General features: G+C 51.7%; 1 protein-coding gene across 5 annotated transcripts in view; it reads right to left on the bottom strand.

The window, feature by feature from the left end:
- The window catches only part of LOC144132566 (uncharacterized), a 132,663-nt gene that overhangs the window by 64,258 nt on the left and 47,063 nt on the right, over nucleotides 1–21,342 (bottom strand). Inside the window, exon 4 of one of the 5 annotated variants that reach the window (XR_013314852.1) lies at nucleotides 2,074–2,364. The exons of the other annotated variants lie outside the window; for them this stretch is intronic. The gene's annotated coding sequence lies outside the window, so the exon portion shown is untranslated. Of the gene's footprint in view, nucleotides 1–2,073; nucleotides 2,365–21,342 lie in introns of those variants that run through there. 5 annotated transcript variants of the gene reach the window in all.

Here is a 21,342-nt window from a genome sequence, read left to right as displayed (position 1 = left end):
GGCAGGAGGGCAATAAATTCTGGCCATGGAGGGGAAACCGACGTCCATAATCTTATCGGCCAGCTGGGCCAGAGATTCAAAGGTTTGAGACGAAGACATGCTCAGGATCATGTGCACCTGTGTAAGCAGGCGCTGCAGGAACAGTTCCCGCAGGAGTGCACTGTCGAGGGAAGTAGAAAGCTCTCTAGCCAGGACGGTCATGAAGCACAACAGCTAGGAAAGCTTGCGATCTCTGAGCTCCTCCGCGGTGAGAAGCGCAGTAGACCATGTGGCTCTGTTTCAGAAGTGCACTGGATGAGCCCCGCCTTAAGATGACCACAAGAGTGATCAGCAGGCAGACAGCGTCGGACGTTGCAAACAACCATGCCAGTAGTAGGCATCAGAACGCCAATAATGGAGTCGAACATGGTAATTTGCGAAGTAATTTGGTGCCGCCGGAACCAGGCTCAACTGTGACCAGTACCACCCCGCCCCGTCAGCTTTCGTGAACAAGACAATGTCTGCACAGTAACGGTAGTCAAGGAAAGGGGAATTTCAAGCATTTTATCTCTGCATCATCCCAGTGATCAATTCTTTATTTCATCTTGGTTGCCACATAAAAGAGTGCGGTGGGACACCGCTGCCAAGATTTGGCCATCTGGTCTCCCCTGAGGCTACACCAAGGTGCCCATGTTTCAAACTTCTCAAGATAATGCAAGATGTAAGAAGAAACTCAACAAGTGAACACATTATAACAACAAGGAATGTGAGCAATGAATAAAAGGCATCTACTCGAAATTGCGAATGCTGAGAATCGAAAGGGTTACAAAACCCTACAGCGTACCACCAAAGGGATTGAAGTACGTTATCAGGCTGTAAAGTCGTGTCTCTGAAATCACAAGGTGAGTCACCATCTTTAAATGGTGTTATTCCCAACTAGGAACTTGATACTAATGTGAGAGAGCTTAGGATGCAGTGAGACAATTATGGGGCTGAGGCCAATATCCTTTGCTGTGCACTCCCACTACCACAGCTGCCAAGAAACTTTTTCACAGGCTCGTATAATATGAAGGTCACCTCAACTCTTGGTGCAAAAGTGGCAAAACGACCTGAATGTCTCAAACGCTGAGTGCTGTGTGATTTACCAGGCCATCCTATGCATGCGATGTGTATTGGCCCATGCTCAGAAGCATTCCCATTTCACAGAAGGCATACCTTACCACTTCACACTGCACCACTTCTAGGTTAATAATAGGTTACCTGGAGTCAAATGATTACATGAGCAGCATGTGTCTGCCTTTGTTTCTCTCCTTTTGCTTCTGCTATTCTGCGTACTCGCTTCACCATGACAGAGCATGCACTAGCCAAGTATATGTCATTCTGTTGCAATTTATTCCTAATCGGCTGGCCTCCCCATACATAATGTGACCCTGAGTTCACTAACCCAACCATTCTCGTACATCCCCTGAAGCGAGTATTTGTCATGCCTACACTGCTTCCTGGCATGCTTGAACACTGCTTTATTAAGGTGCGGACGCCAACAGCAATGGCAGACATCAGCCGAGATGGTGTGCTATTGCAGATATAACCTGCTTATATATATTGCCCTTCCTATCCGTCCCAGAAGGAAGGAGGCCAACTGCCAATTCATCCCAAAACGAGCATAAGCGCTCTAGGTGAACCCCCTGAGCACTACTTCCCAGCTAGTGTGCGCGTCGACAGCAGTGCCTACCACGACGTCCTTCTTGCCATGGTGAACATCGCATCAGTGCTCTCTTTGCCCAGAGGAAGTTGCTTTGCCTTCTGGTGCCAAGACATGCCAGCGCACGTCATGGCACACGTCAGTGTAGTGATGAAGATCTTCGAAGACAAGTTGCTGTGCTCGACTGACGACCACACCCCCTACTTGCACAAGCAAGAAGAAACGGTAGACCTGGCAGACCTTCTGAAAGCTCTCTTTTTGGAGGCAGATACAGCTTCTCATACAGGATTTGCAGGTGCGTCTGAGTTTGTGCATTAGAAGAGTTTTGTGATGCAGGAGAGTGGTGAAAAGTTTTCAAAGAACTATATTCACATCAGGCGTAGAATACAAACTGCTTTATTAGGGGCTGAATCCTGCTTTCAAGTTTCAGTAACTTACAAAGGCAGCATGAAAGTTTGTTTTTTTGACAACTACTGCGTTAGCGAAACGTTTCCTTCTGCTTCACATACGCTGCTCTATGAATTGTGCCAGGGCTTCAGCAGCTTCAACTTGGTGGGAGGGGAGCCATTTTTGACTCGATGAGTTTCATAGTTCATCATGTATCAAATGTCTCTGTCTGGAGGAGACTACGCAGTTACAAAGCCAAGCTCATTTATGCTTTCTTCATGGAACATGTCTTCACCCTGCACAGCCAAAGATGAACATAAGACTGCAAGCAGTGAAGTTCGCCATTCTTATTCATGCCCATTGTGTTACCTGAACTTCTGCCGCATTCTCTCCTCTGCTGCTGTTGTGTCAAGCATAGTTAAGAGTGGATAGCTTAAGCTTGATGAAAGCCATTATTTTCCTGATCCCTTCAGTAATTCGATAAATTTAGAATAGCGTGATCTATGATCCGCTAATATGACCCACTTTCGTAAGGCACCACTGCGTGCACGCTGCCAGATTCCAGCACCACAGGTGCGCACGCAGCTGATGAGCACTAGGCATCATCTGGGCAATCTGGGTGTTCTGCACACGCACAGTGGTGCCTCGCGGAAGCGGATCATGGCCAGCCACGGTACATGGAGACTCCCATTCAGCAGATAATCCGGTGTTGTCCCAGAGGTATTGTGTCGAGAAACCCACGTCACATGTCGATGTCGAGTTTAGTTAAAGGCCGGTGTGGTCTCAAATGACTCATATAAAGTAAGTGTTTTACGTGCAAAAAGTTATATGGCATTTTGCCAGTATTCGAACCAACAACCCTTGGGTCACCGGCCACGCACGCTACCGTGTAGACCACGTAGGCTCGACTTGGCTGTAGAAGGGGGGGGGGGGGGTATATGTGGTGTTGGCTTAATTTTAAAGGTTAATAATTAGTGGAGGGAACAAGAGACATGCTAATTAAGGAGACAATAATTAGAGTGACATTGTGTGCATAAACTGCAGTGTGGAAGAGTTCAAAGAGAAGCATACATAGAAACTGTTAGAGTAATTGTGATAAACGTGTGAACACAAAGAAAACGACTGTGGTGAAGAGAAACCTCTGAAGGGAGCCATTAATGCTAAAGCGTCATGCCCTAAAAGACAGAGCTTAAGAGCCCCCCTAATTTTTTCTATCTATCCATTGGACACCCAGTGTCTATGCTTATAGACCTCCTTCACTGCCCCCCCCCCCCCCCCCCTCCCCCCCCCGACGCACCCCTACAATACCCGCAGCAAGCGAAAGCGCTGCTAAGGGGACAACGGGGCGAAGGGTGCCCGAGCCGCACCGAAGGATGATTAGCGGATGAAGGACGGAGGGACCCCGGAAGATTGCACCCTCCGGCGAAAAGAGGTGGCCGAGGCCGCAAAGAAGTCAATAGACTTCAAAATTCCCAGAAGGGGACCCCGCGTTGAACCGCGCCAACCCCTGCTCCTCAGTCAAACCGTGACTTTTCCAAATGGCAAGCTGCGACATATTAAAACCGAAGGAAAGAGCCAACGGGGAGCTCGAATGTGTTTCCCAGAGGACACTGCGGGAGGACGGTCGTCAGCCCCCAGTGACCGCGGCGCTCACTTCGAACGCACCACCATGGAGGCATCGTATCAAGTGTCGGTGGAGCGAGCTTCCGGGCACGAGCGTCCAGCTGACCACCAGCGGCAACGGGCTCGCCGGCCATCGGCACGAAGAACTCGTGACCAGCCGGTGCCGCGGCCCCACGCAGGACCCCCGCCGCAACCGCGGCAGCACGGATGCCGCAACGGACGCGGTGCGACGAGACGTCAATCGGCGCAGCGGCCACAAGCAGGGCCACGGCCGCGGCAGCACGGAGGACGCGGTGCAGCGGAGCACCACGCCGGCGGCCCACAAGCGCCTGACCCCTATCACCAGCTTTCGGGGGCCGCGCCTGCACCTCGCCACCCAGATCGGGCAGCCGGGCGCCGAGGACCCGCTTCGGCCGGGACAGCCGGACCCCGGTGTCGGTCCGTCGTCACCTGGGCGCATCAGGCCGGCGATGCGCCACCGCGCTCATACGTGAGCGTGGCGCTGTGGGACCGACAGCTGCAGGTGGAGGCGGGCCTGGCGCGGGAGCGGGTCCCTTCCATTTTCCGGGGCAACACCATCACAGACCACCTGGCGGCGCACCCGGAAGCCGTGATGCCACCGGAGCCGACGGCCGCCTACTGCCCTGAGTGCAGCGTCTTGATCGTCAGGCGGCGCACAAACGTCGCCTCCAGCTACCACCGGCAGCGGCTGGAGGGGAGCAGCCTGGACGCCGAGGTGGTGCGGGCCCGGATGGCGCAGGACCCTGTGTTTGCGGCCAGGGTGCTTCGGATGGAGGTCGCCCCGGAGTCCCGAGCCCTGGTCGCACCACCCGGGCCAGGGACCGCACCTCCTGCTGCGACGACAACCCCAGCAGACGACGACATAGGAGACCTTGTCATGGATTTCGATCTCCTGGGGGACTTGGAAATTGTAAGCGGCCAATAAAGGTAAAGGCTTTAATGAGATCATTGCAGTCTACCGTCCGCTGAACTCAGGGGACGTTCGGTCTTTAGGGAGGAGGAGTGTGGGAGTTTCGGAGTGCCGTACCCTTCTCGGGCCGGCGGGGCGCGCCGTGGAGAAGCAGGAAAGCGGAAGCTTTCCTCCTTCCCCACGGGCGAGTAGCCAGATGGTCTGCTCGAGAGCGCTGCGCCGCCTCCTTCCTCAAAAAACCGGTCGCAAGCGCGCACCGCCAGGCGCCGCCGGAGCGGTCGCTGATTGGCCGAATATGACAACGGGCAAGTGCGCCGAGATCGGCGGGTACCGGTCGTGGCCGGGGGGGAGACTTCAGCGAGCCGCGACAGCGAGAGGACGTCAGGTAATTACCTCGCTTCTTCCCTCTTTGTTGTCGCCATCTTGCCCCGTCAGCCGCACGACCAAGCCAGACGGCAAGGGTCGCAGATCAAGATTCAAGCAGCCAGCGACTTGGGAGAACCCAATAAACGTTTGGCCCCGGGCAAAGCGTCCTGTTCCGTGCTGTGTTTATTTCGCATTTCTGCTGCGCCGCCGTGAGAACGGCCGCGCGTGGTGTGCGATACTGGGAGCTCGGAGTTCACGGCCTAGACCTCAAAGGAGGCTCGACGGCTTAGTAAGAACCCCCACAACCTTCAAAACACCATTGCGCAACCAGTGAGATCAGACACAGACCACAATGTCATAGTTATTCCTGATAGTCCTGTGAAGGGCGATGCCACTCACGGAGATTCCCCCCACATCTCCGTCATCAATCTGATTGAGGACTCGGAACCAGGCCTAACAGTCTTGTTGTAAAAGTAATGTATTTTAGAAATGATATGATATGACCCTGAAATATTTTTGCTTCTTCGCATTGAACTGGTCGGCAGTGTCAACCTCCCAGTATATTATGTACATGCTTTGTTGTACATGTGTGCTGGAAATAAATTTTAATAAGCACCTTGTTTTCGCTAACACGTGCACATATGTCCGAGCTCTTATTATAGTTCCTCAGCTTTTGGGAGGCGATCGGAAAATCATTCGTGCCCCTTGCACCTACAAGGCGGGGGGGGCATGAAGGCTGGTGCAAGCACACAGCGGCATTGGCCATTTACATAAACAGCCACCGCATTCAAACCCGACCGCGACGGCTGTGTTTCGATGGAGGCGAAACGTTAAAGCGCCCGTGTGCTGTGCGATGTCCATGCACGTTAAAGATCCTCAGATGGTCGAAATTATTCCTGAGCCCTCCACTACGACACCTCTTCCTTTCTTCTTTCACTACCTCCTTTATCCCTTCTCTTACAGTGCAGTTCAGGTGTCCGCCGATATGTGAGACAGATACTGCGCTATTTCCTTTCCTCAAAAACCAATTTTCTATGCATCATGCATGACCTGCCATGTGCTGGAACAAGTAAACATCTCATCCGACTCTCGACACGAAGTTGATTAAGGATCTATTTTCAAGTAAGATCAATTGATGTTTACCAGGGCAATACTTAAGCGCGCTTTTAAAACTTTTTACTTCGTACAGGCGCTGCTGGTGTCAATACTGCAGCCACTCGACCTGGTTGTCGTTCATGCACAATTCCCGCACCTCATTTAAACAGCGCCCTCAGTTGCGGTTGAACAAGTGACAGACTCAAATGCTCGGCTAATAAAAGGAATCCTAAATAACCAGCGAAAGCGATTCACTGCATTTGAGGTGGTATCATCACCGCTAAAGCACGAAAGGTGCGACATGCTGACAGCTGTGTCTGCGGACGACAAAGCATTTTACGCGATGTATGTGCAGAAACATCTCATCATCGAGATTGCCTTTGCAACCCAGGGCCAAGCAGCTGTGCAGAGGTGTGTTAATGCTTTACACTTAATGTGAGACTTCTTGCTGTATGCCTATGTGTGCTAATATCATGCATGCTTTATAACAGGTGGCATCTAGAACGACACCTCCGGGTGACAAGCTCTGAAGCTGACAGAATTAAGACAAGGCAGCAAGAGATTGAAGACCTGGCAGACGACCTTGTAAAGAAGAGAATTTTCTCCACTGCTGCTACCTCATACAGTAACGAACAGTATGCAAGAGACTCCAACAGCTCACATGCCATCTTACTTGTGCTAGTGTACCCCTTAGTAGTGCGAAAGAGGAACAATGTTGTGACTGCATGAAATGGATGTGCCCTCACTCTCAAAACGAATTTGAAAACTAGTCATTGCCTTTTGCATTCAGCCAGAGTTATTGTCATGATATAGTTTTCGTGCTACAGTATACACCTAGATGAAAGTAATGCCAACTTTTATTCTGCACTGGCAAACAGAACCCAAGGTATGCAGAGTTGTCAGCATTACTGCAAGCTACCATTCATGAGATACTTTGAGCAATGCGCTAGATTTATTACTAGCCCCATCCACACTGCAACCTTATGTATGCACATTTTGATTTCCGGCAGGTGGGACTCATCATTCAGGCTGAACAGTCATCGTTGTCCTCACTTTCAGAATAAATTTGAAAAGTAGTCATTGCCTTTTGCATTCAGCCAGAGCTATTGTCATGATATAGTTTTCGTTCTATAATATACGCCTGGATCAAAGGAATGCCAACTTTTATTCTGCACTGGCAAACAGAACCCAAGGTATACAGTGTTGTCAGTATTACTACCAGCTACCATTCATACCCAAGGTATGCAGAGTTGTCAGCATTACTACCAGCTACCATTCATGAGATACTTTGAGAAATGCGCTAGATTTATTACTAGCCCCATCCCCACTCCAACTTTACGTATTCACATTTTGATTTCCGGCAGGTGGGACTCATCATTCACACTGAACAGCCATCCTTGTGCTGCAGCCCGGATGGCGTTATTGCATTCGATGATGCCATTCAACTCATTGAAATCAAGTGCATATTTTCTTTTAGAAATCCTATTCTTAGTGACCATGGTTAAACTGCTTCAAATTTGGAATTTGGTGCTCCAAAATGGAGCTTTTTTCCCCCGATGACCTACTCCAAATTGAGATTTTCTTGCTCCAAGAATTGCTCTAAATCCTACTTTAGCTGTTGCACCTTGGGGCCTACAAAGGCAGGTTGTTAGCAGTTAGTTTTCCTCACTGGTCTTGACATGCTCTGGAATAATTGTAGGAAGTTGCAGAAGGCGGAGAATGTAGGCAACATGGAAGGGCTTCCAGATTGGTCTTCAGATGTTCCTCATGCCTGGGCAATGTGGTCTCACAAGGGAAAAGGAAAAACTAGTGATCATTATCAAATGCCAGTCTGGGTTGCTCAGTTACTCCACATCATTGGTGTGTTGTTCTCATTGATCACTTTGGTCAGGCCAGTGAGTCTGGCCTTGTAATTTGTCAGTAAGCTATTCTTAAAATGTGTTACTTTTGATGTGTTAAATCAATGCTAAGCTGTCATAAGTTAGAACAGATGCAGTATTGATATTATGTAGAACTTGGAAATGCAATGGGCCAAAGCATTTTAATGCGAAATCTTTAGTTGTCCCATTACGAGAAAAGCCGGCAGCGTGTGTCTGTATGCTGAGATGGTACAGAAAATCTCAGCGATGTCAAGAAAAAAGGGTAACGTTATCAAGTGGTCGTTAGCCACATATTGTATGTACATTATGTTAATGGCAAGATAGCAGTTAGGAAAATACACCAGTATTACACTGGAGTGATGATATTAGATATTTTGGGGACAAAAGATTGCCTTCTTGTGTACTCTTGCAAACACAGCGTCAGTGCAGTTAGTAGTTGAAAGGGATGATGCAGTGGTGCTCCAGCTGCGCCATTCTGATACATTTGCATTCTCCTGCGTCATTCTGCTCCAAAAGCGGCAAACTGATCAATATTGCGCCCTAGCTGCGCCAAAAAGATGACACGGTCGCAGGAAAGCAGCTATTTTTGGAACCTTTGAAGCTTTCAGTTGGCAACCTACTAAAACATTTCCGCAGTTGGCAACGCAGTGCGCTGGTGGTCCATGGTAGAATTTAGCAGCTACTACCTGTTCATTCGCGCAACTAGAGTTCACTCTTAACGCAAACGAACACGTGAAACGAGGCAGCGGTGCAAGTGCCACCTTCAGCATCGGAATTCCGCGCTTCTGCTACTGTGACCGCGGACGTGGCTTATGTGACATAGTTCGTTAATATCAGCTCTTCGTAGGATCACTGATGATGAACAAGCGTAATTTTCTGCACTTGTGGGATAAAAGTGGCGTGTGTGCGCAGGCGTGGTTTATTATTCTTTGTTTGGGCAGTTTGTTAGCACTCTTTGGAATTTCATTAAAGTGAAGCTTCATTAACATTAGCACTCTTCGGATTTTCATTGAAGTGAAATACATTTACGCCATTTAAGCTGTTCATGTTAGAGTTGTGTAATCATACAGTAAGAAATTGCAGTGCGAGAATCGGATTGTAGTTTTGACAGAGCGGCGTAGTTTCAATAGGTTGGAAATTCTCTGGCGATTCGCGCTGCCCGTTCTCGCGCTCGCTCAAACGCTTGCATGTGAAACACGTTTTACGCGGACATATTGAGCTTTCAGAATACGCATTTTGCCACCACCGAATGTCTTTACATGCACGATCAGACGAGTATAGTGGGAACCTTGTTTAACGACCAAGGGAATCGCCTTGGGCCTGTTCACATTTGCGCGCTTTCGACGCTCAGGAGTTAACCATTCGCGTTTTCAAAGTTTGCACTTTAACATGCGCTTGCGTATTCGTGGCTATCAAAAGAGGGAGCTAATGTGTCCGTTAGCAAGACTCCACGCAGGTGCTCTGATTTTTTTTCTTCAGGAGATTTACTTTGGGCTAATGTTTCTTGATGGGAACATGTGTTCAGTGTGGAATTATTTATTTTCTTCATTGTAATGTGTGATCCTGTTGTTTGTAATGCAAATATTAATGTTTTGTCTTTCTAGGGCGAAGCACAAAATTTAATGAATCCATCCTCAATAAAGTGGACTCCAACAATGATGTCATTAACCCATTCGCTTCCGCGGCCGGCGATCCGCCGGCCGCACCGGCTGAGGCCAAAGTCACTTTAGCCGGCGAATCGCCGGCCGCTCAGAGTATGGTTTGTTTTGGGTTTATTCAATAGATGGCAGCACAACACAACCTGTGTAGCGATTCATTCATGTGTTTGCCACCAGATGGACATAGTTGTCCACTGTCTGAGGTCAGTTTTCTTGTTTTTATCGACAAAAATTTCGCAATCCCATCTCTTTCCAAACATGGCGTCGCGGAGAAAGCGCGCTTTGACAGCGGAAGAAATTCTCAATCTTGTGTTCGAGTGATGACGAGAGTGACAACTGCGATGAAGAGGATGTTGTGTCATATGACGAGAGTGACCGGATTACGGACAGTGACAGCGACAATGAAGACAACCTGTGTTTAGCGCAAGATCCGTGCGACTCTCGGCCACCATCTCCGAAGGCGCGAAAACTAGAAAACTGGCAATGGGAAGCGGATGACACAGTGGAAAAGGTTGTGAAGAACACCTTTTGTGGTCAACCAGGCATCAAACGAGCCATCCAGCTACAACTAGGTACAAATACCAGTGCTCTGGCAATGTTCAACGCTCTCCTCGGAGACGAGATTTGGAGTACCATTGCATTACACACAAATGCATTTGCATGCGAGAAACAGCGTTTGCATCCCGACCCCAGTTGGCATGAAACAACACCAGATGAAATGAAAGTTTACTTCGCTATGTGTGTGCTGATGAGCCAAGTAAAAAAGAGCAGCATTCAATCTTACTGGTCAACAAGAGCAGTTATAAGCACACCATTTTTTGCTTCGGTGATGTTGAGGCAGCGTTTTTAGCACTCTCAAAATATCTGCATTTCTGCGACAACTCTCTCCCTCAAAGTGGAGATAAGCTCTTGGAAGTTGCGCCCTGTGCTCGACCACGTACTGAAATGCTTTGATACAGCCTATGATCCCGAGGAGTATCTGGCAGTTGATGAAAGCCTTATGAAGTTTCGTGGTCGGCTGTCCTACGTCCAGTTTAACCCCTCGAAACGGGCAAGATTTGGCCTTAAGTTCTACAAACTGTGCGAGTCTTCGAGCGGCTACTGCCTGAAGTTCTCGATTTACACAGGAAAGAGTGAGAAGACTCCAGTTACTGCTGGATTGTTGTGCAGTGAGGCAGTTGTAATCGACCTTCTAGAAAAACGTCTGCCCGATGGCCACACAGTGTTTATGGACAACTGGTATTCTTCGCCATTGCTATTTCGCCACCTAAAAGAAGCTGGTTCGAATGCTGTCGGCACAGTCCGCCTTCAACGAAAGAACATGCCGAAGGATTTCAAGGTGAAGCTGCAAAAAGGCGAATGCAAGTCCCTATTTGCGCGAGGCATCATGGCCCTCACTTGGCAGGACAAAAAGCAGGTCACAATGCTGTCAACCTGCCACAGTTCAACTGATCTCACTGATACCGGAAAAAAGGGTCGCAAGAATGGCTTGCCAGTTCTGAAGCCGCAAGTTGTAATCGATTACAACCGAGGCATGGGCGGAGTGGATCGCGAGGACCAACAACTGGCTTCCTTTCCAATTATGCGAAGGTACGCCAAAGGCTACAAAAAAATCTTTTATATTATGGACATGGCTGTTTATAACATCTACATCTTATCTGCCAAAGCATCAGGTAAGCGGCTCCACTACACAGACTGGAAAGTGAACCTCGCTGAGGAGATCCTCGAAGCTGTTGTTTTGCCCCAGTACCATGGTCGACGTAAACCGCCTGTCGCGGCTACACCAATGCGGCTGCAGGCTTCCGAGTGGGCTCATTTTCCTCGCCATATCCCACCAAACAAAATCAAGCACAATCCATCAAGGCTATGCTTAGTCTGCAAGACACACGGGAAGAAGTCGGAGAGCCGGTGGGAATGTGAAAAATGTGAAGTTGCACTTCACATGCCTGTGTGCTTCAAAGCTTTCCATACACGCAAGTCATATTAGGCGGGATGATGCAGCGAGCCCTTCCGAACATAATAAAGTAAATTTTGTGTTTCTACGAGGTGTGCAGCGGAATTTATCGCTTTTTTTAAAGAGCGGCTCGCGCGCCCAACGCGCGTCGCTATTTCCGCGCGGAATACCAAGCAGGAAACGCCGCGAAGGGCGCGGAAGCCAATGGGTTAATGTGTGGTGCAAAAAGGGAACTAAAGAAATGGATGCCATTTGTGTGCTCTGCAATTAAGTCATTTCATGTGCTATGCATGGAATTGCAGCCATGAAACGCCATGCAATGCTGAAGAGACACATTGAATTTGCTGTAAGCACAGGGACAAAGATGGAAACCTGCAGCCACTGAAGCTAGTGCAAACTACGTTGGACTTCTCACACGGGACAGCTGACATATCTGTCCAAGATCAAGTTATGAAAGCAGAAGCCATTTTTGCTATGTCCGTCGTCTGCAAGTCTGTACCTTTTTCTTGGGGAGACACAGCAACAGAAATGTACCAGTCCATGTTTCCAGATAGTCAGGTTGCAAAGGGGCTCAGCTGTGGCAGGACCAAGTTGTCCCGCATTGTTTCTCATGGGCTTGGTCCTTGCTTCAAATATCAAGTAATAAGTGAACTGTGCCACCCAAATGTCTACTTCTCAATAATGGTTGATGAAACCCCGAAACCAGAGCAAAGGGTGCAGCAGCTGGATGTACTTGTAAGATACTTTTCTAACAAGCAGCAACAAGTGGTTGTTGACCACCTACAATCATTTCATCTTGGACGTGGGACTGCAGAGAAAATTGTTGAATGCATTGAAGATGCTTTGACAGAGCTTCCGAAGCAAGGGCTTATTTGCTTCTTTAGCGACGGCCCTAATGTCATGAAAAGCGTCAGAAACAAACTTGATAAGTACACAACGTCAGGCCTGGTGGACGTTGGCCACTGCAATTTGCACAAAGTGCATAACGCCTTTTCAAAGGGACTGCAGGCATTTGGTACAGACGTCGAGGGGCTTGTGCAAAGCATCTACTACTACTTTAAGGGCGCCGTCCGAAGCAAAGGCATTAAGGAATGCCAAGATGCACTAGGAATTTCTTCCCATGTGTTTCTTAGGCACGTCTAAATCGCTGGTTGACGCTTCAAGATTCTATTTGTCGCATACAGGAGCAATTTCAAGCACTCCAGACATACTTCTGCAAGGATGATTTACCTGGACGGCGCTTGGAAGCTCAAAACCTGCACAACAAGCTTTCTTCGGCATTTGCTGACAAAACCCTGTATGCAAAGATGCTGTTTTTAAAGAACTGTGCAGACCTTTTCTTGGTTTTCCAGAAGTTATTTCAAAGTGAAGAACCACTTCTGCATGTGCTTCACTTGGAGATGATGTCGTTAGTGAAGCGAATCCTCAGTTGGTTTTTGCGAAGTGAAGCCTACATCAACAAAAGTGCAGATGACTTGAAGGCTCTCAATGTGGAAGACCCCGCGCTGTGAAAAATGAAACCCGAAGTTGGTGCGGACACCGAGCAAGCTATGGTGGTGTGGGATGCAAGTCAAAGAAAGCGATTGCGTCTTGGTGCACGGGCATTCTACATGGCTTGCTCGAAGGACCTAATGCAGAAATTGCCTCTGAACAACAAAGTTCTTCAAAGTGCCAGTATTCTTGGACTTGAGCTTGGCAGGGTAGATACCGAAGTGCGTTCTTTACGAAAGCTCGCATGCAAACTTCCACAAGTCATCCAAAGTACTCAAGTGTCTGGATTAGTAGATGTGCGGCATATGCTCAAATGTGACTTGGCTAACAACATTCACCTTGCACAAGGCCATATAGATGATCGGCGGGCAAAGCTGTTTCAACAAAAGAGTGCGGCTGGTGAAATTAAGTATGCATTTCTTTCAAAGCTGGTAAAAGCGTTATCTCTACCCCCCAGCAAACCTGACTGTGAGCGTGGCTTCAGTCAAAACAAACGAATGCTTGAAAGTCGAGCTTCACTATCTACCGAGAGCATCAATGGCTTACGACATGTGAAGACATATTTAAGAAGATATGGCAGCGATGCCACGAAGGTGCCTTTGTTAGCACAGCTTCTTCAAAGCGTAAAAGAGCATGAGCCAGGTTCGCAGAAAGAATTCAGAGCCGAGCAGCAGACCTAAAAAGAAAGATACCTAAGAATTCAGCGGGTGACGCAGATGACTGTGATGTAAAACGGTCACGGAAGCAACTCGAAGAAAAGGTTGCATCGTGTCGATCAACCCTGAAGAGGGCCAAAGAAGTCATCTCTTCTGGGTTGAAGAACAAAAGCTTGGAGCAGGTCCAACGAGGTCAAGCTTTGTTGGAACAAGGAAATTCCAGCCGTGCTGATTCACTTCGCGAGCTGGATGAGTTCGTAAACAATTCCAAGAAGCGCTAAGATAGTGCCGACATAAAAAAAATGGTTATAGTAAACGTGTTCTTTGGACTCTAATACACTTGAGTGAACACGCCTGCAGGACAGTGCCAGCAATAACAAAATGTTTTTGTCACTGTTTTTGTGAATACCTTTGTTTTTTTCTTAGCTACACATGGCTGAACCTGTTCTCGTTAATAACAACCACTTCTGGGTGACTCCTTTGTTCCGTTCGTGCTGCTCCGGGGTTGCTCCAGAATTATTGTTCTGATACAAAGGTGCTCCAGAATGGCTATTTGTCTGCTCCAAAAATTGCTCCAAAACTTGAAATGGCTGGACCACCAGGAAGTTGACCAACTTTCCATGGTCGACGGTTGTGGACATTGTTTGCACCTGAAGACCAGCATCGCCGTCTTGTTCTGAACGCAATGGGCGAGTTGACCTGGCCACGGCGGGACCATGGCTAGGACTCGAACGCAGAGGGGCTCCATAATGGAGCCCACGTTTTCGCCCCCCCTTCCTGTGCTCGACAGGCCTGCGGCGAGCGCGTTGATACGAATGCCGCGCTCGCACAGCGTCGATGTACTCGGCTGCAGCCGCACCAGCCTCACCACGTTGCTGGTCGAGCTGGAGCGCGTGAACGGCCTCCTGAAGAACGCTGGCATCGCCCCGGGACCTACGGCCACGTACGGCGTGACCCATCAACCCCGAGGACCTGGCGAGCTGCCGCTGCCGTGTGGCCTGCCTGCTGAGCCTTCTGCCACGTCTGAGCACGTGGTCGCACCGACGGGCCCCCCTGCCACCCTTGGAGCCCTGGCGACGGCGAGCGGGATCGCGGCCACGACAGCGGACCCGGACCTGCAGCCCATGGATGAAACCACGGTCCGCAAGCGTCCTCGCTCGCCATCCCCTCCTGCTGCTGGGACCACAGAGGGACGCAGGGCCAGGCCGGGCAGAGAGCTCCGCGGGGCCAGCGAGCAGGGCGCTGAGGACCACGTGGCGATGGACAGGCCAGCCGCATACCACGGCAGCAGCGGCCTGTCAATCACCGGCGGAGCAGAGGGGGCTTCTTCCGCATTCCGGGAGTAGGCGGTGAGCGCGCGAAGCGAGTGGACATACAGCGCATCGTCTCCACCAACTTTTGGCTGGAGCCACGGTTCCTCGGCCGGAACCCCGTCAACACAGCCGCGTCTGTGTTCGCGAAGTCGACAGCTACCTGTGGACACCACTCACACACAGGTTGGGCAACATTTACGCATTTTAGGGCCGATCCTCACTTGCGTTTTGTGGCGACGGCGCTAAGCCTAACGCCTACGCCGACGCTCGGCCGTGAGTGAGTCGGCCACCCGTGTCAAGATGGCTGCCCAAAAAGTACAACGCGGCTACGACCCGGACGCCATGGCCTGGTCCGAGGTTCCTTCAGCTCCAATGCCTGAGAGTCCGGATTCTGCGCCCATCGAGAACCCCAGGCTCTTCAAACTAGTGGAACGCTGCTCCCGCAAGCGGGACGCCGCCTCCGAGAAAGCGGACGCCACGTCGGCAGGCCGCTCAACACGGCACAGCGCTGCTGCGCGCGCTGCAGCGCTTCACGGAGGGGCCCAGTCTAAGACCGGACCCTCTTGGAAACCAAAGCCACTGCCGCGTCTTCATCCAGAAGACATCGTCATCATCCTGAAGCCCCGGGTGACCGTCGCTCTCAGGGATGTCTACAAACATGGCGAGCTGGGAGCAGCGTTCGCGGACTACCTGGGCGCCAAGGCCGCAGCATCCCTCAGCCTGCTCCCCACATGGGAGCAAAACCTGATCGTCGCAGGCACCAGAGAGCCGCACATCGCGGACAAGCTTCTGCGGGATTTTCAACTAACATCACAGAAGGGCCAGCTCTCCATGTACGGCCAGTTGAAACTCACTGGAGACGTGTGCCGCGGCGTCATCACCGTGGCCAAGCACGAGACCAGTGAGTCCCTCCAAAACAAGATCCAGTGGCGTGCTGGAGAGCTTGCCGATATCCGCAAGCTTGGCAAATCCGACGTCGCGTCGCTCACCTTCGTGGGAAAAGTGGTGCCGCGATATGTGCATTACAACTCTGAGGTGACCCTTGTGCGTCCGTACAAGAGAACCATTCCGGCCTGCGTGCGGTGCGGCACTGTGGGCCACCGAGCAGACACCTGCCCCTGCCCGGATGAAAAGTGCGGCCTGTGTGGCCTAACGGCGCCGACCGTCGACGGAGTCAAGGCGCAGCATGAATGCAGTCTGTCCTGTGCAGTCTGTGGGCAAGCCCACGCTACCAACTCCCGCGACTGCACGGGAAAATTCCGGCAGCTCAAGGTGCATGGCCCCAAGGCTAAGCGCCCAGAGGTGCCAAAAAACCAGCGACCTGGCAAGCAGCCAAGTCATTCAAAACCAGGTGCCGGTGGCGGAACGCCGCGTGGTGCTCACGGCACCGACCACAAGACATCGTCACCTTCTTCACCGTCGGTGAAACCAGCGCCCGGGAAGAAGACGGCGCCTCCACCGCCCAGCGGCAGAGACACTGGCCACTTCCCGGCCCTCAAGACAATTGGCGCTGCCGACGCCCGGACATCAGCGCCTCAACACCACAAACAGGTGAGCAGCTGGGCTGAGATCGCCTCCTCTTCCTCCCATCCCTCACCCTCCCCCGTAACCGTCTCCGCACTCGACGCGGAATACAAAAAACAGATAGACGTGCTCCGGGCACAGAATGAGCTTTTGCTCAACAAAATTCAAAATTTAGAATCAAAATTGGCGTCCGCCGCACCGAGCCCGCAGAACTCGGACGCAATGGAGAGCGACGCGGAGATCTCGCCTGCCCTCGTGACAGCCATCTCTGCGATGGAGGAGCGCTTAACCTCTAAATTGCGATATATGATCGAGACCGCCATGGACCAGATCTTGACAAAGGTCAAATCTGCCGTCCCCACGGTGGTCTCAAAACACATCTCGGACAACCCCCGCCTCCTCCGTCGGACGGGACCCATTAGGGACGTATCCCGCCCTTCAAAAATCACCCGTCTGATTATTGATTCGGACAATGAGGACAACTGCCCCGCTCCTTCCGTCATCACCCCCTTGATGGCGCAAGTAGCTGGCTCTGAGGCAGCCAATCCCTCCTCCTCCCCCCTAAGAATTTTAAATCATGGCGAGACACCTTAATCAAAGGAATTCCGCCATCTCCAATTCGGCCATGTCAACTACAATAACACAGTGGAACTGTAGAGGCTTTAAGGCACTCTAAGCGGGCCAATTTCCGCCTCTACCTTGAAAATTTCGAGTCCTTACCAGCCGTGGTTGCCCTCCAAGAGCCAGGCCTGGGCGCCACAATTTCAAATTACACGACGTTCCAACAGGATCCCGCGTCTTGTCTTCTTGTCCACAAAGACTACACAGCAAATCTAGTGGATCTCGACCTCCCACTAGAGTACTCTTATGTAATGGTGACCCTCCTACCAGTCCGCCGCAGGGACCCACCGTTGCATACACTCAACGTGTACTGCTCTCCCAAACTAAAGCGAGTGACTTTTGCGGACCTCTTTAGCCGCGCGCTAAGAGTAGCGGGCCGCGATCCCCTGCTTATTGTGGGCGACTTTAACGCTCCCAGTCAGCAATGGGGGTATCGGAAGGAGGAGTCCCGCGGGCGTAAGCTGGCGGAGCTTGCGTCCACGTTGGGCCTCACCCTCCACACGGACCCTGTCCACCCAACCCGGCTAGGAAATTCCGTGACACGGGATACGTGTCCGGACTTAACCTTCACTCGCAACATACAACACGCAGACTGGCTCAACACCGAGGAGACCCTCGGTAGCGACCACTGCATCATTAACACTACACTACGCACACGCCCCCTCAAGCGTCCCAGAACACAAGCCCATATCCCAGATTGGACGAAATTCAGGCAAAATTTTAACTCACTTGATAATACACCCATTTCCGCGCAAGGCTACACAGCATGGTCCCAACAGCTGCTGGCACACCTTTCCTCGCATGAAACATACATCCAGCTCTCAGAGGCGGTCACGGACGTGGATAACCACCTTCTACACCTCTGGGAAGCCCGTCACAGCCTCGTCCGCCGTTGGCGACGCCAGAAACACAACAGAAAGCTTAAAGCTCGAATTGCCGAGCTTACCCAGAAAGCGGCAGAGTACGCGGCCCAACTCGCCGACTCCAACTGGGTAGATAGATGCAACACGGCCGCGCGACAAATGTCCAGCCGAAACACTTGGCGTCTCTTTCGAGCCCTACTCGACCCAACCCAAACACGAACCGAAACACAAAAACATTTGCAGCGAACCGAAACACAAAAACATTAGCAGCGAGCCATGCACCATTTTCCTGGCAACACGACTGAACTGGCACAGAAACTTCGGGACCAGTATCTGTGTACAGCCCAAGACCCCCGTGGATCTGCGTACTCTTATGCAGGCAGAGAAAACACGGAGCTGGATCAACCTTTCCAGCTCCATGATCTGCGGGCGGCTCTCGCCAAAATGAAACGGGGCACTGCGCCAGGACGGGATAAGGTCACCGTCAAGCTTTTGACGAACCTGCCCGACTTGGCATACCAGTCCTTCCTGGAATATGTCAATGCGATTTGGCGCGGGGACACCCCCCTGCCAATCGAATGGAAAACGGCTTTGGTGACTTTTATTCCTAAAGCTGGCAAACCAATTGACACAGATAACCTCCGCCCCATCTCTCTCACCTCATGTGTGGGCAAACTAATGGAGACGATGGTGCGGGATCGGTTATCTACATATCTTGAACACAAACAAGTCTTTGCGAGCACCATGTTCGGATTCCGCCCACACAGATCCGCACAGGATGTCCTCCTGCAACTCAATCGGGAAGTCCTTGACCCCCTCGAATGCCCCCATAATGACCGGGTAGTACTCGCCCTGGACCTTAAAGGGGCATTTGACAATGTAACACATGAGATATACTCACTAACCTAAGTCACACCGACTGTGGCCTCAACACATTCCAATACATAAGCCAATTTTTAATGGATCGTCAATCCTACATTCGAATTCAAGATAGAGACCATGGTCCTTACCTACTCGGCACGCGGAGAACCCCTCAAGGCGCGGTACTTTCCCCGCTGCTCTTTAATCTGGCCATGATGCACCTGCCGGCCCAGCTGAGTGGTGTCGCCGGCGTGCAGCACGCCCTGTACGCCGATGACATCACTCTGTGGGCCACACAGGGCAGCACAGGAGACATTGAAACCAGCCTGCAAACAGCGGCGACGATAGTAGACCGCTACGCCCGCCGCTGCGGTCTTCAATGTTCCCCTCAAAAATCGGAATTTGTGCACCTCCGCCCCTCACAGAAGTGCACAACTAAAATATCTCTCTCTCTTGAGAGCGGTCCCATACGCGAAAGTGATGAGATACGGGTACTCGGACTCTACATCCACAAACACAGGCGGCCAGACACTACATTGGCCAAACTCCCTAAGGTGGGGGACCAGGTGGGCCGCATGGTCCGCCGGGTTTCCAACAAACGCGGAGGATTACGAAGTAAGGATGCCTTGCGGCTGGCAAATGCCTTCGTAACTAGTCGAATTCTCTATTCGACTCCTTATCTCCACCTACGGAAACAAGAGGAGGACGCCCTTGAGGTCATCCTTCGCAAAATTGTTAAACGTGCCCTTGACCTCCCCATCACTACTTCAAACAGCCGGCTTATGGCTCTTGGGGTGGTGAACACTTTCCGGGAGCTCCGGGAGGCGCACCTTACAAACCAGTACACGCGCCTGTCGCTAACGGAGTCGGGTCGCCGCCTTCTTGCTCGACTCCATATCCAACACACCCCTCCAATGGAAGACAGGTTTCGCATCCCGGAACTGTGGAGACGTGCCCTCCACGTGCGGCCTCTTCCAGCAAACATGTCACACGAAGACCATAATGGTCGGCGCCTGGCACGAGCGGAAGCGCTAGCCCGATATTATGGCAACAAAACAGGTGTCTACTATGTGGACGCCTCCGGCCCTCACCACGGGGGATGGTACACGGCCGCGGTAGTTCACAACAGCAACACAGTTAACGGCCTAACTTTCAGAGCCCGCAGTGTAACACAAGCAGAAGAGGTCGCGATTGCTCTCGCGGCCTCACATTCCAATTCAAAATACATAATCACCGACTCGCGAGGGGCCTGTCGGAACGTCGAACAAGGCTGCACTCCCTTCCTAGCCTATCGAATATACCAAAATTGCATACGGGACACGGACCCCGCACACCATTACCTCATATGGGCCCCTGCTCATCAGGGGTTGGCAGGAAACGAGGCAGCAGACGCAGCCGCCCGCGCGCTCTCTCACCGGGCTGTTTTCTCCTCCCCATCCGATCAGGAACCCGATTTTAATCCGGTCTATACATTCAAAGATATTACAACATATTATCAAAATTGTCATCGCCTTTACCCTAGTCCATGTAAAGGCCTGAAGAAGGCGGATGAGCGGCTCCTTCTCCGCCTTCTCACCAATACATTGCTGTGCCCGGCAGCGCTAAAACATTTTGACCCCTCCTTTAGTGGCAGCTGCCCACACTGTAGTGCAGTGTCCTCTGACACCTATCACATGGTTTGGGCCTGCCCCTCCAACCCCGCTATTCCCCCCCATCCCCAACCCAACCCGGGAGGACTGGGAGGCGACCCTGCTCGGCTGCCACGACTTACAGGCCCAACAAGCCTTAGTCGGGCGCGCCCGGGCGGCGGCAACCGCCACAGGGGTCCCATACTAGGGACCTCCACCTAGTGCTTGTACGGATCGGTCCCTTACGGGCTGATCCAAACATACCTCCTATTCATCCGTAATAAATGTTTTCACCACCCCCACCACCATTCCGGCCTTCCCTTCCCAGCGAGGGAGCGCCCAGCGACGCGGAGGCCGCCCCCTCTCTCGGACATTCCGAGGAGCAGCCGCCGGGAGGCGGCGAGGAGGTGCCTGCCGGACCCCCCTCTCCCTCACCGCGGCAGGCAAGCGAGCCAGCTGACGACGAGGGAGGGGAAACCGGCCGGCGTGCGCGACGGCTCGGAGCGGGAGCTGTGTTTGTCAACACAGCGACTCACCCAAACAGCCAAGCGGGGGCCACCACCACCACCGAGAACTTGCAAGGCCGGCGCGCCACCTCCTCTCACAGCCGCCTACGTCACGACCGCGGGATAGAGCCGGGAATAGTCAGGGGATGAAGCTGCTCACGCTGACGAGTTTAGCCGTTGAGTTACTACCGGTTGAGCCGGTTTGGCTGTCACCACACAGAACATCTACCGGGTCGGCCGAGTGGCGAGGCGACGGCATTCCTTCGGTGGCTGTGCCGGTGCAAAATTGTCGTCGAATTCTCTC

Source organism: Amblyomma americanum, chromosome 5, assembly GCF_052857255.1.
Source record: "Amblyomma americanum isolate KBUSLIRL-KWMA chromosome 5, ASM5285725v1, whole genome shotgun sequence".
Lineage (NCBI taxonomy): Eukaryota > Metazoa > Arthropoda > Arachnida > Ixodida > Ixodidae > Amblyomma > Amblyomma americanum.
This window is presented reverse-complemented; position numbering and strand designations above follow the sequence as displayed.